This window comes from Rhipicephalus microplus, chromosome 7 (assembly GCF_043290135.1).
Source record: "Rhipicephalus microplus isolate Deutch F79 chromosome 7, USDA_Rmic, whole genome shotgun sequence".
Taxonomy (NCBI): Eukaryota; Metazoa; Arthropoda; class Arachnida; order Ixodida; family Ixodidae; genus Rhipicephalus; species Rhipicephalus microplus.
Window position 1 is genome coordinate 104649029 of NC_134706.1, and position 15947 is coordinate 104664975.

Genomic DNA, 15947 nt, shown 5'->3' on the forward strand with positions numbered 1-15947 from the left:
GTACCCATGCCGATGTGGAATCAATCTCTGGGCTGATGAGGCAACGCATGGGCACCACGTAACGGAGACACTGAAATCCACAGCTCAGCAGAGGAAGCGAAACAAGGTCCAGTGCTGAATAGAAGATTTCGTGACTGGCGCCTGTACGTCTGGATTGCATGGCAGCGCCATGGAGTGTGGCTGCCAGACCGATAGAGCCCATGCGTTTCCGCTTTCTTGAAACCGCTACAATGCTGGTGACAACGCGAACGGGGGAAAGAAGAAGCGGACGAAGTGAATGTGCTATTCGAATTTATGCATCTCATCATGAAACGGCTTTTGGCTAGCATCTACGAGGACTTCTCTGACATCATTTATGTCACGCAAGTGATGACTTCAAAATGCACAGAAACAAATGACACAGATGAGAAAAATTTTCGTTGATTTGATGATCTTGTAGTCGAACGAAAAACCTCAGGGTGCGTGATGATATAGTTTGGTACTCTACCTCCTGATTTACCAACAATTTTTTCTTTATTCTCAGATCTGCTACCGACGATCACGGCTGAAAGTTTTCATACACGCTTTATATATGAAACACTTCCTTCTCGCACAGTTGCGGTGGCACCGTCTCGAATCAGTGAAGTGAATTATTGGCCCATAAAATAGGTTAGTTTGAGCTTTAGGTTTAGAGCAAGACATGTTTGAGCTGCAATCTCTTGTCGCGTTCATGGCTGAAGCTCTAAGCTCCGTCTGACCCATTTACCAAGAACTGTGTGGTATACGCTTGAGCAAAAACGTAGGCTATCCTATTACTATAAAACGCACACTTTAGTATTTCTCAACCGCAATTATGATGCTTGGAACGGCTACATATCAAATACGAGTGTTATATGCTTATTGATGCCATATTCGCCAAGGATTCAGCACAAGCTATGTTCATGTGTATGTTAACAACTTAGGCTACAATAAAGCTATAATCCTAATTTTCGGTGGTCAGCTTAAAATTGACCCACACTATCTTTTCACTAAATAGTGAAACACTATCAGCTCGGGCACAGGAATTAACCACTCCCACACCGAAAGCTCACAATATTTCAATCTTTAACATTGATCTTGCTGCAATACAGATTTTTTCTCATCAGGAAACGTCACCTCTTTTACTTTGAGCATCGACCCACACTGCCATGAGTGGAATGAAGACTACTGTTTGTTGGCCCAGCCGCGGTTTTCCAGTAGTTATGGCGCTCGTCTCCTAACCCGAAGGTCATGGAATCGAATCGCGGCTGCAGCGGCTGCATTTTTGATGGAGGCGAAAATGTTCTAACGTAGGAGATCTTTATTATTTGTGGCATGAACGAAATAGCTTAAGTATAAAGCACCTTTCATAATAAAAGAAAAGCGGCGCAAAAAAAGACGGAGACAAAGAAGAGAACCACAAACGGCGCTGCAGCGCCGTTTGTGGTTCTCTTCTTTGTCTCCGTCTTTTTATGCGCCGCTTTTCTTTTATTATGAATACACACCAACTCGCCCAACTTTCTATTCTGTTACAATATAAAGCACCTTGTTGAAACTAAAGAATATCATTGGATGCGACACAGCCGAAACTAAAGAAAATAAATAGAATGACAACTCTGTGGTAAAGGGCGAGCGAAGAATAATGAAACATAAGTGGGATTGACAGCTCATTACTCGCAATATGTTTTAAGCCATTCACCGAAGACACGTTTCCTAAGAAGAGCCACTTTTATTACAATGGAAGTGGAACACATTAAGATTTCTTGTACCCTTTGTCATCAAGCCCCTATTTAATAGGAATGCAGGCACGTTAAAGAACCCCAGGTGGTCAAAATTTCCGGAGCCCTCCACTACGGCGTCTCTCATAATCATATGGTGGTTTTGGGACGTTAAACCCCACAAATGAATGAATTAATAGGAATGCAAAAATACAATATGGTATTTTTATGCTAGAACATTGCTGGTGGAAGTAAAAACAAAAAGATTATGAAGTTGTGTCAGCGTTGTCTGCTACGGTATTTTACACGCTACATTGACAGACTTCTCAGTAAACCTTGACAGTTACTATTTACTGATAAAAACATCGCTTTTTGTGGTTGCATGTAATGTTGGACTTATGTTTTCCTCTTTGGTCTCACCTGAGCCAATTTGACAACTTTGCAACCGAAATTGCCTCCATGCCAGTCAACCGTAGTTTTCCAGATGATATCTGTTAGTACGCTCACCAGACCCACGCCGAGATCTGAAATGAAATATTATATGTGCTGCTATGAAAAAAGGTCAAATGAATTTCTGCACCATTTCGTTCATTATTTAGGGTAAGTTTTCATTTGAAAAGTTTCTCCTGTTAAGTATTAATATATTGTTCGTCTCCTCAAACCGCGACGCCCGATAGGTGGTGGCCCTGAATGGAAACATTTTCAAAGCGTTGTTTAGTTGTAGCACTTCATTTTAATCACTCAGTGGTAACTTATATACTCTCATACCTGGTATCATCGCCAGATAGACCATCACGACCCTCCCTGATTAAAAATCTGCATGCGTTGCTTTGGGCTTGGTTTGTTTTGCTACAAAACATTTCAAATTACTTATTTAAGATTCAAGTTCAGTGTCTAGCCATAACGCTACTTATTCAGGGCTGCATCAAGCCTCTTGCCTTATGTTACCATACTCGCCCCGTACATGCCCCTCGCTTCTCCGTGTGACTTTCGTGATACTTCTTCACTGATTGATCTGTCAGTTTAGCGGAGTAGGCAAATAGAATTTTATGTTCTGGTTTAGTGCTATTGATTGCTGATCACTTACTTATTGCGATCTTCTTAATGCCCAATAGAAAATAAATAATAACAGTGCTGTAGAAGCATAGGTATTTGGTCGAGTTGGGTGCTGTTGAGTGCATTGCGTGTGATACCACGAGGACAAAGCTAATTAAGGTAAACGAGCACTAGTGCTGCTCACACAATGAACGTCGTTAGAGATCCACGTGCTTTTAGCTGGTGCTTTAGGACACATGATTCTGCGATTATTTCAGTTGTTGTAGGAATAGCGCTAGTGTTTGCCTTTTATCCACCCCTGTTCTCTTTGTATCCAGCTGAATCAACTCAGCAAGTTTAACAGTGCCATACTTTTTACAACACTGTAAGACCCTGGAGCTTGGTAGAGACCTACACGCTGCATTGTTGAATACTAAGCATGTTGTCATAATTGCCGAAATGTAGGGCAGAACCTTCGGGTGACCCTGTGCACGACGAGAATCAGCAGACAAGAGGAGACCATAACCAGAGTTCAATTTTCATAAATATTGGCCGTTCACACGTTTCATTTGTCTGTTTTTTTTGGGGGGGGACAAAGCTCCTTATAGTCTAACCTAGTCACTAGTCACGGGTAAGTGAGAGAAAAGGGACGAGAAAGAAAAAAAGCTATAAGAAATGAATGACCATTTGTTGTTTCATTTCCTAAATGGCGTTACTCTACTGCTACTCTCCGAAGTGCCGCTACTGTCTGATTGGCGGCCGCGCGCACGCTTTGCGTGAATGCGTGAACAAGTGCCTCCCTCAGTCTCCTGGATCGTCACCGTACGTGGCGGATCGTTGGTGGGGCATTGACGGGGCAGAGCGGCGGGCGCTTTGAAAACGCTTCCGCTCAGCTTCCATGGTTCACGTCTCGTCAGTGTTACCTGCGCGCTGTGTGCATACTCGAACGCGATCAGATACATAAATGCATGCGCGGACGAATGGACACACGACCAGGTGCACGGATTGACGCTTCGCGCCTCTCATCATCATTCACTCCGTTGGTATGCTGTGATTTTTTGTTTTAATTTTTCGCTTTTGTTTTCTTCTATACGCTTTCTCTTCTAACTCCATCGAATTTCTTCGATACCAAGAGAAACGCCGCAGAAGTGCTCCGCGCGTGCGTTCGTGTGTGTGAGTGTGTACAGCCTGGTGACTAAAACTGGATTTGCATTGCTGTTGAAGGCCACAGCCAAAACTCAAATTTTTTTGTCGGCATGAATCAGGCCATAATTGCATGTTACTGTCTCTCGCAATGCACTGACACGTTCTTCTACTTTGAAGCTGTTTATCGTCAAGCCTATCTCGTCCGAGATCCGTGGTAACGCTTGTGTGTGTCGTAAGCAGGTATTTGCCACAGACTATCAGTAAATTCCACCTCTCAATAATACCCCTAACTGTGGAAGCCACAGTTGCCGTCACAAAGGCATATGCCAATATGCCACATATATCTGAGTGGCCTCTCAAATAGCTATCATAATCATAAACGCGTATGTACAACATAAATTGGGTAATTGTGTACTGCACACACCTGGCGCAATCAAGGAAGAAGACGACTGTTGGTTTAACAAATGGCCAGCGCATTATTATAGTCAAACTACCGCCACGTGATAGTTTGTTGTTATACCGAAAGGTGGTTGCTATGCGGCAACTTCTAAGATTGACAAAGAGTGTTTCATAAAGTGCAGTGATACGTTATGTCGGAGCATCCGGAGTGAAGGGTTCATCGTAAAACGTACGTTAAAAATGCCATGAAATTATACTACAGCTTTAAATCCTAACAAAATAGGCGTATTGAAGAGCACTGACACAACATACGTGAGACTCTTGCAAAACAGAAATGCCAGCGTCCGTGAACCGGAGCTAGATTATTTTCCTGATCAAGCGTTATTTGTGTCTTTGCGATTAATTATTCTTAGGCCCTACTTCATGAAGGTATTTTCGTTCCAGAATTTTAGGCTTCTGACGCAAGTCCTGTACTGCATTTACTTCAATTTTTTATTTTGGTGTAAAGCACGGATGTATACGATATGAAGGCATTCGATGCTCTCAACACTGACGTCTTAATCTGACATAAAGTATTATTTTATTTTAGTGTCCCGCTAGGCGTGATACATTCGTTTCATTGGCTCTCTGATTGACGTCTTTATTATTAGACTTGAAATTATTTTCCTCTTTACTTTAAGCCTTTTAAGCCTGATACGTTCGCTGTCAATGGCTCTCAGATAACACTTTTCCACAGCGTTAGAAATCAACATTACCTGCAATGGCGAGGTGCATGATGAAGAAGTTCGTACGAGACTTTCGGCTTTTGGGGAGCTCGGCCAGCACGGCACTGTTGCCGAGGACAATGCAGGCGAACAGGATCCATAGGAAAGTCAACGTCTCCACCTGTAGACAGAACATAACACTAAGGGCTTACGGTAATATAGAGAATCATAACAGCTACAAACATTTTGTCAAGCTAGGTATAATCCTAAGCATGATTTTCATAGAAAAACACACAATAAAAGCAATAAAACTAACGAACGTCGCTTCATGTTTCCTGCTTGAGTAGAGCGGATCGCTTAAATTAGGCGCTTAAATTGAGATGTCATATAAATACATAAATATATATCCGTGCACCTATATTACGCATCGACTTAGTCTTGGTACAAAACCAACACCGACGATCAATCTCCGATTGTGCAAGTCATGATTCCTTGGTCACCTTATAGACCCATATCTCGTTCCCACATAACAGCGGATACGCGTCGGAATCCGTGATAAAGAAATAGCAATAGTCGCCTGGGTATATGTTGGAAAATGAACTGATTGTGTAAATTGAGTGCATAAAGTTTAGTTCGCTGGAATTTAAGATGAGAATTTACTGTTTCAAAAGTTGTCCTCAAAGAGTGACAAAAAAGTTTTCGCCTAAGTGACACAACACGTGTCAATGAAGCGAGAAATTTTTATTTGAAGATTTAGAAATAAACAAAAGAAACTGGCACAAGATTAAGGCCAGAGCGTCCACCCTGCAAGTAATTTGTCATGAAGGTGACTTCACCTGCTTGAATTCCTAGTGAGCGTAGATTTGATGAAGTAAGTATGAACATCACACTCACGCTGAAAAATAACAAATGACAGTGTATGACTTGTGTGCAGGTTTACGGTGGACACATCTCGTGCTAATAGGCAGGGTCTCCCTCATTCAGAAACATGCGATTGTTTGAATTGCGCTTTGGTTCAGTATGAGCGGCACGTAATTTTAGTTCTCCCGCCACTCACTTTCAAATCTAATCATGGATTCTTGCGGTACAGCTTACTTGCAATATCTAACACAGGCAAGACCAACCAGCGCACAATTCAGAGTATTCAAGCCCAAGCATTTGAGATATGTCTTGGTATACCACACAGTGCTTTAACGGCTGAAACCGTTGCTATCACTCAAGATCGCTCAATCGAATCGCATATTCTTACCGAGACAATGCGCATGCACCTTAGGCATTATACCAGAACCCCTTCCCACCACCTGGCCAGCCTCCCTGCTGAAAGGCCCCGCACGACATAAGGAATCACTCTCTGCAAGCATCGCTCATCGTTTACTGAGGCGTATTCGCCTGCATCAAAGCCACTGCTTCCTCTTTGGAGCTTGAGAAGGCAGTGAGTTAACTAATTGATCCCAGTAATGTATAGAAAACGGACTTCCCGAAACTTGCCCTATAACAACTGAGTCTATTCCTAGTGGAACAAAACTACAGTAACCAAGTGCACATTTACACGGATGGCTTGATTACGCCATCCATTTCAGGTGGAGCAGTGATCACAGAATCACAAGAGGTAACTCGGCGTTTTAAGACTTCAAATGACCCCGCCGCGGTGGTCTAGTGGCTAAGGTACTCGGCTGCTGACCCACAGGTCGCGGGTTTAAATACCGGCTGCGGCGGCTGCATTTCCGATGGAGGCGGAAATGTTGTAGGCCCGTGTGCTCAGATTTGGGTGCACGTTAAAGAACCCCAGGTGGTCGAAATTTCCGGAGCCCTCCACTACGGCGTCTCTCATAATCAGATGGTGGTTTTGGGACGTCAAGCTTCACAAATATATATTAATAAGACTTCACATGTGACGACGTCCACGAAATAGAACTCAAGACTCGGCGTAGTGCACTGAAACTCATCAATTCTAAAGAAAGGCCAAGTAAATGGACCGTGTCTTCTGACTTAAAACTAGCGTTACTGTGCCTGCGGTAAGTTTTCCGACGCGAATTCGATGACCAGTTGACCAACAAAGCCGGTGAACTTCACCACCTCCTAATACAAAAAAGGCGATGACATCGTATTGCAATGGTTACGTGGGTATTGTGGATTAAGCGGAAACGATTCTGCAGATCATTCTGCTCACAAGTCCCATGAAGAAGCAAACAGCGTTCCGATTCCGCTTTCAAGAACGAGCGTGGTGAGGCAGATTTATCAACTGGCTCACAGTCTCACACTGACTGAGTGGAACACACCAAGCATACGACGTACAAGACAACACGAACATGACCCTTCACTACGACTCCGGCCTCCATCAGGCCAACATCGACGTGAACCTTCGCTTCTGTATCGCCTTTGGCTGGGAGTTGCTTTCACGAAAGCTTATACTACGTCAATCGAAATGAAGGACAGTGTGACATGCATGCGATGTTGGCGGCACAAATGAAAATATCGAACACCTGCTGTGCCACGGTCTTCGAGCTGCCTCAGACATGCAAGTACTTGCCAACGCAATGCGGCGACTGGAATATCAGCGTCTCGCTGTGCAGGTGCTACTACAGCAGCGCCCCATCCCTCGACAGCCCATAAGGCGGTGAAAGGCCTGCTGTGTTTCTTGAGAAAGACGAGTTTGTGTGAACGCTTCTGACATGCGGTGGAGTTCTACACGCTGCAGTGAAGAAACTGTCAGTCTCGCATTTTTTTCTTTTTTTCTCTGTCCCCTTTCTCAATTTTCTTGATCCCCTTCCTATCCTTCATTGTAGGGTAACCAACCGGATCTCTTTCTGGTTCACCTCCCTGCCTTCTTTCTTTTGTTGCTTCCTTTCTTTCTAAACAACAATGTGTTCCCTCCAAAATGGAAGTTTTATCTGTGAAGAGGCAGTCAGATTTCGGTGCTCAGCTGCTTCTGGCAGTCTTCGCTGGTGTGCGAGAGAATATTAGTTATCCTCGTGACGTCAACGCTGCAAGCGTCTGTTAACAGGGCGGATTGCTGAAGTTAAGCTAACTCGGTAGGTTAGTAAACAAATAGCAGGGCTGTGGTGCATAGTCAACAAGGAGGATAAGAAAATTATCCACGTGAAAAAAGTACAGAAACTACATTCTTGAATTCAGAAATGCTGCAGCGTGCCAGCATTGGTACGCTACAGCCGTTTCTGTACAGAATTTTGGAGTCGAGCAAGTTGGTACATATTCATTCTAAAAGGAATAGGGCATACGAGCATGGACACACTGAACGCTGAATCTTTACACGAGTTCGTTATGGGAAGTCTGGGCATGATTGCACAAAGCGATAGAAGTACACGTGCTATAGGCATACCATGAAATTATCGCGCATGTCACAGGCTAAAAAAAACTGGCAGATCTCACGAACAGTGGGAATCGATGACAGGCGAAGCACCAATGAGAAATGTTGATATGTCACTTTAAAATCAGCACAACGTTACGAGGTGGAGGTCATTGATGCCGTACATGACTTCCGTGTCCGGATTATCATGTTTGGATGCGTCGTTTACCTTCGTCATCTATTCACGTCACGTGATACCAAATTTAGTATATGTGAAGCTAGCGAAACGGCAGCGAGCACGCTATGAGCGTGGTATATCGCTACGTTCTTACAATACACGCGTGTGGGATTATGTGGGATTATGTTTGCACCAGGCGTATATTTCGTCATCAGTTGACGTCACGTGACACCAAATTTTCTATATGCGGAGCTACCAAAACGACAGCCGCGAGCGCATCATGAAGGCCCAATATGCTCCAATGTAACGTTGACGCGCGCGCACGCTGGGCATAGCGACACTACGCTAGCAACATGCGAGCAATCTATATTCTCAAGCCAGGCGCGACCACCGTCCGCCGGCGCAGCCCGACGGCAACCGGTGCAAAGGGCGACATGCTGCATTTCGCACCGATGCAATACCCAGACAACACAGCGTCTCCCTTTTTTCGTGAAAGAGGGACGCCGGACACACTGAAACACGTATGTGTCAAAGCAACTTCAGCGCGGCGCACGCCTGCGAGTATATGGCAGGACCGGCGCCTAGCGCAGCAACGCCAGCGTGACGCGACGAAATGAACGCCGGCGAGCACGCGCACCGAGTCACGTCAAAATGTATTGGTGCCTTGACTGTGGTATGTAGTTATGTTCTCACATGGCACGCACCTCATGATTATCATGTTTACACCAGTCACGAGCCTTCGTTATCGATTGGCGTCACGTAATAATGAATGTGGCATATGTGAAGCTAGCAAAACGGCTACAAGCGCCTCATCAGTGTGACATGTATTCATGTTGTTACATGACACGCATGGCATGATTTTCATGTTAGGGTCTGTTGCTTGTGTTTTCCATAAAATCATGCCTTACCGTACTACTTTTGCAACATGCCATGTGAACGAAACCATGGCAAGAGCTGAAGGACCATAAAATCTAAGTCATGACATTCATGTCATTAATGTGATGATTTTCCTGTTTAACTAGTCAGATATGTTCTTCATTCAGTCATGTTATGCCACACCAAGTTTGGTAGCGATCACATTATCGAGACGGCCAGGAGAGCTAAACATCGTCGGCGGATAGATAGATAGATAGATAGATAAATAGATAGATAGATAGATAGATAGATAGATAGATAGATAGATAGATAGATAGATAGATAGATAGATAGATAGATACGTTCAAAGTTGCCGAAGTGTGCTAAGAAATGCTTCGCATTTAAATGACGTCAGGCCTGCGTGGTAGGCGCAGCACAGGCATAGCAAAAGAGAGAAGAGCGGCCTTTAAGCCTTTTCGAAACACTCGTTGGGTAACTACTGCAAGCACACTAGGTCGGTGCCCACTAGGGCATTCAGAATAAATGTTTGGGTAGTAGGCCGGCATTCGCTTTGCTATTTTTCGTCATTCTTCTGAGAAGCGTGGCATCCGCTAAACACTTGCAAGAAATTTTGTAGTAAGTGACCATGCAATGGCTGACTATGAGGAGGAATTATGGCTGAAGTGCGTATGCGCCACGGTTATTAGGGAAAGGAGAACAAACTTTTGTGATAGGTTAGAGCATTTAAAGGCCAACTCGTTACGCTATTCTCATTGTGCGACGACTGGTTATTTTTTGGCTGTTGTAAAACGCTTTATCTATTACCGCGATTGCTTTCCTGACATCAAGCCTGCCTAAGACAAATTTGAGAGCAAGTCAAAAGCACCGGTAAAGCTCAGTGGTAGAATACTGGACTGGAACCCAGCAGATTGGGATTCGAGCCCCACTATGCCATTGGCGCTAGGTTACGGACACCGGCGGCGGCAGTGGCAGCTCAGTGGCTGTGGCGGACGACATGCAACTGCGCTTGACCCGAAAAGTGATCTCATAACAGTTTTCGCTGTAAAAACTTAAGAAGCAGATTCTGCGTTATTGTTGCTTTTAAGCCTAGCAACAAGAGAGTTAAGATTTGTGCAGCTTTGAAGAAAATGAATGAGGAAGTGAAAGTCAAAGAGCCCACCGATATTTGTTTCCTAAGACATGCTAGCACATTTACTGGTTAAATTACAAGAGTAGTACATAAGGTCCCCTTCAGCTGTGCTCTCATCTATGGAGAACAGATGGTCCGCTGAATTACCCAGAGATTATCGGGACATAACAAAACGCCAACGCGAGGCCCACCTTGGGTTCTTTCTTTTTATTGTCGAAAGTGTACACACAAAAAAGGAGTGTTCGGGGAATGTTTCTGCAATAATCGTCATCTAATTCCAGTATTTCTCTCGCGCTATCGCCATAGTTCCGGTAGTTCGCGGTCGCAAACAGCACGCGCGTTATCAGTGTGACATAGCATTTCCGTCAGGGAAGTTGCCAGTGCTTGTTTTCAAAAGTACGATTTTGAGTAAGTGCGATGGCGATAATTGTTGTGTAACAGAACTACTCCCCTAAAACTCTATTTTTTACCAAGAGTGTAGGTTCATGACAAAATTTGATGAATGCGTGGATTGAAGAATTGCGTGGATTGAAGAAACATGCCTGATGATTTATGCATGACATACAAATAACAGGGATAACGTGTAAGGAAAACAAATCACAACATATCCACGAGGTGAATGATGAGTGGGGCGAAGTGGACGGACGCACGCACGGGCTGACGGAAGCAAGGACGCATAGACAGACGAACACACAGACGGACGCACGGATGGGCAGATGCAAGAAGCACGGAGAGACTGACGAACGCTTCGCCCCACTCATCATCAATCACTCTGTGGATATGCTGCGACACCGTTTTATTGACATGCAATCGGCTACTACGACCACTACGACGACACGGGACATACGCCTCACGGCGTGAGGAGCTTCGCCCCTAAAAATGCGGCGTATCCCCCTTTATAGAAATCGGTATAACACGAAAGTGAGACGTGTGTTTAAAGAGGTAGTTGAGCACATATTGTACACTGCTTCAGCAAAACCAACAAATCGAAAATACACGTTGCAAACGGCAAGCAGCTACAAACGTGAAGCGCTCACTTCAAGCAAAAAGCATGCAGAAAGTAGCATACGAGGCAGTAGTGCGGTCTACCAACTGTCACAGCTCAAAACCTAAAGCGCGCTGTTCAAACAGAAAGAAAGACGTACTAACACGTGCACAAGAATACACAGGACAGGCGCGAATAACTGTCACAATTCTTCTTGCGCTGTGTGTCACCATCGCTCACTTCTTTCGTAAACGCGGCCGCAGCAGCGTGCGAGTTTACTTTCGTCCTCTCTTGAATTACGAGTCATATAAGGGCGTGCGCAGGAGAGACCACGCTCTGTAGAGGCGGCGCTTAATGAAGGCGACCAGCTTTAGAGCACGCTCAATGTCAACCCGTCACGCCTTATCGCCACTGATAACGAAAACACGCCAAAGTTTCGGAGTTCTCAGGACAGTGAAATTGTGTATGGTGTATATAAATGGCTTGCAATTCGCATTCCAGAAAACATGCGCTCCGTGGCGCAGTGGTTAGAGCTGCGCGCTCAGATTCGAGAGGTTGCTGGTTCAAATTATGCGTGGCAGATGCGTGCCTCGTGGTTTTTAGGGACAAAACCTCTTGAAGGGACACCCACCATGTCCAATACCAAATTTCAGTTAGGCCGTGGAAGTTGATGGGTGTCTGATGAGGAACATTTTGCCACTAGACTTTTTTGAATCAATTCATTCCGAGCTGAGAAAATTGTTCTTTTTTTTTGAAGCGACGCGAAACGAGGATGAGAGGAAATAAGCGCCTAACCTTTGTCGCTCCTCCGCGTAGCCTTTGCAAGCCAAATCTCTTCCCTTTTTCTCCGGCATCCGATCATTAGGTCAAGTGCACATTAATTGTTCGAACAAGTCCAACCCCCGTGCACGCGAGCGGCTTTTTTTTGCCATCGTTGTTTTGAGGTTTTTTGCCTGTTTCTGTGGCATGGTTTGGAAACACTGGCTCAGGTGTGGTAGAATAGATCAGTACAATGAGTGCGCGAACGCATGGGAGCGTTTCACAGCTGTCATCTGCCCGATGTGCTGACCGCTGGGCCACAACCGCATGTGAAACGCCGGCAAATTAGCCCCGCATCTCGTTGAAGTTCACGGGGAAAAATGGGAAAAATAATGCTCACATTCCCCATTGCGTCTCATTATTGATCTAGAGATTTAATAATGTCTTCAAGCATGCAAATACATTATATACGGATGTCGTGTTAAATAAATTTCGACGTATCACGTGCCACGTTTCAAAACGTAAGAGCATAGACGTCTACGTAGAGGACCAACGTCACTGCATTGCCGTGTACGTAGGACCATTCATACGCGCACATCATGCGCTCATTCTCTGGGTGGCGCCTGCAAAATAAAGAGCGAGCAGAGGTCATCTTGAAATTTGACCCATTTCCGCGGCACGTAGCTTAGCAAGTTTCGACAGACGTGACCGTAAAAACCTTTTCTAGGCATTGCTTTTGTCAGCACAAAATAGTGAAACCTGGTTAGTGGTCCTTTAAGCCGTGGGTCGTGCGTCCGCGATGTATGTAGTAGGTGTGCGTCATAGTTGTACGTAGCCACCTCCACAGCTGGACTAGAGGACGTGCTCACTCATTCGAACTGAGGAGGAAACACGCACACGTTAATCACAATGAAAAAGATAGTTGTTTCTCATGAAATAACCTACAGAGACGAGTACCGGTGACTTAATCTTCAATAAAATTTGTCGTGAATTTGAATCGATTCATATGTAGGGTTTAACGCCCGAAAACCACCATATGAATATGAGAGACGCCGTAGTGAAGGGGTCTGTGAATTTTGACCACATGGGGTTCTTTAACGTGCACCCAAATCTGAGCACGTGAGCGTACATTATTTTTGCCTTCATCGAAAATTCAGCCACCGCTCAATTCAATCCCGTCACCTGCAGGTCAGCAGCGAGTACCTTAGCCACTAGAGCACCACGGCGGAGCTTACCATTCGTTTGATACTTACTTCACAAAACTAGTACATGAAAGACACACTTTGAGCAATATCTGCCACGTTAAGCTCGCTGGGCGTAACCTTCTTGGTTTTAGCGAGGTTTGGTGAGGGTAGGGCCGCAGTGCCATCAACTACAGAGGCGGTTAATTGTGGGAACTAAACACGAAACGCAGGCCGTAAGAAAGTTCGTGCGTGCCGCTCCTTTAGTCCGGCAATGCCACCTCTCTTTTAGTCCTCGGGATGTCCGCTGGATGGTGGTACTTCTATATGATGATTATAGAACGAAAAGGTGCGAGATTGTGGTGCTTGGCGTGTTCACTAGGTGGACGGATGGATAGATAGATGCACGGATGGAGAGACAGACAGGTGTACGAATGGACGAATGCTGGACCGACGAATGCACGGACGGATGGACGGAAGAACGCATGGACGGATAGATACACGAAACGATGCGTGAACGGACGGACGGATATATGCACGCAGGGACGGACGCGCGGATAGACGGACGGACACAAAGGTGGGCGGATGGACGCACAGGTGGACGGACGCACGAATAGACATACGGACGGTCGCACGAAGAGACGAATGAAAGCGCGGAAGCACTGATGGATGCTTCACCCTTCTCATCATTATCCACTTCTTGAATATGCTATGATTTTTTATTTGTGATCTTCTAGTATATATTATTCAATGTCACTTCCTTGACGGATGCACGTTAGCGGAGCCGTGGCGTACCCTGCCACTTTCGTGTTAAAATTAGCCGCAATGGGAGTTTTTCCAGGATATGACCCCCCAAGATTCTTACGCTGCAATTAAATACTCCATTGTAGTGCAGTAAAGTCGGCACATGTCGTCATAAAACACCCCTAGCCTAATGCCATGGTCGTCATGAATGAAATGACCTTGTTAAACTTTCCACGGAGCTCGGGTCATGTGGTTATAACCAAAAGAAAATCTTGTTCGCGAGGCGCGTGCATGCGCGTGCGTGTCTCTCAGTGCATGTGTGTGTGTGCGTGCATGTGTTTACAGCAATCTGTTCAACACGGCGGTGTGAAAGTCCACATTGTATTGACACGCCCAGCGTTCACCTTCTGTTTCCTACTGAGAACTACCTTACGTACAAAATGGCCACTGAAGTGGCTTAGCGGTAAGCGCACGACCTGCTAAGGTCGATGATTCACCTTTTAGATGTTTGCGGCTTGGCGTTTCTCAGGTAATGAAGTTGATTGATTGATCGATTGATTGAGTTTGGCCCTGTGTTCATGAAAGCCGCATTTAATTGCTGGTATAATACAACCCGGGTCACATGCGTGGCAGTCGAGTATTCGACTTCAAAGCTCGGCGGAGCATTGAACTCCGCAAAATGACACTATAGAGGCATCATGTCGAGCAGAAATTCAGGTTATTATATATACCATAATATGGCAGGAAAGTGCAACAAGAACGAGACGTCACAAAATCTGAATTGCTCAGCGCTTGCGTCGAAGAACGCTTCTACACTATCACAAACGGGTCCGCAAATAGTTCATCCATCATTGTTTATCGCCATCAGCTACAGGCCCACAGAACAAAGTGCACCAAATATTGAATATGTGAACCGGGTACCTCAATTCTCCCCAGAACAATGAATATTAGTATAACACGTGCTACCCTATTTTACAAAATTTATTATTGAGTTATGGCATAGCGTCACCATTGTGCGGAACGCCACAACTTGCTCGCCCTTGACCGACCGGCTGATTGACTGACTCGTTGTCACACCGGTCCCGTTAATTCGGGGAGGCGATCGCCAGGCTAATTCCAAGGGCCGAAGTATTGGCCCCCCGAACCGCACCACGAAAGCGTGGACAATTTAGAAGTGGTTTTTTTTGGCGCGCCAGCGGCCGCCGGTTGTGGCCTAAAGAACAAGTCAGAGCCGAGAGTCGATAAACAAAACAAATATTATATTCTCAAAAATGACAGATCGAAAACAATACACAAGAATGCACACTCCACAATAGTTACATACAATACGTCACCAATCAAACACCGTACTACAAAGTACAATCAGCCACACTTGATACAACGGACGCAGACAACAATACACACTACAATGCAGTCGCATGCATTGAACAACCAAGACACTTAAAGACTAAAGAGATAGAAAACCTTTTCAGTCCAAAGTTCTTGGAACCAAAGTCTAGATGATACTCTTCCGAGAATCACTCACTCAAAGTACAGCGTTGTTGTCGTTCAGCGCCCTCTAAATTTCTCTTCCAGGAAACCTTGCCGAAGTTTCTCTTCCAGGAAACCTCCCGTCTTCAATAGGCCACTCTCCAAGCTTCAAACTTCTTCGCCGGAACACGTCGGCTTCACACACGCAGCTGTCGCCACGCGTCTTCGCTCGATAGCGGTAAACACACACTCTTGCCTGTAGCTCGAGTCGTCACCCCTCAGGTGGAAATCCTCTTCATCTCCTGCTTTGTCTCTACGG

At 45.2% G+C, this 15947-nt stretch overlaps 1 pseudogene; it reads right to left on the reverse strand.

Moving 5' to 3' along the window:
- The window catches only part of LOC119186402 (cardioacceleratory peptide receptor-like), a 63104-nt pseudogene that overhangs the window by 18596 nt on the left and 28561 nt on the right, over window positions 1–15947 (reverse strand).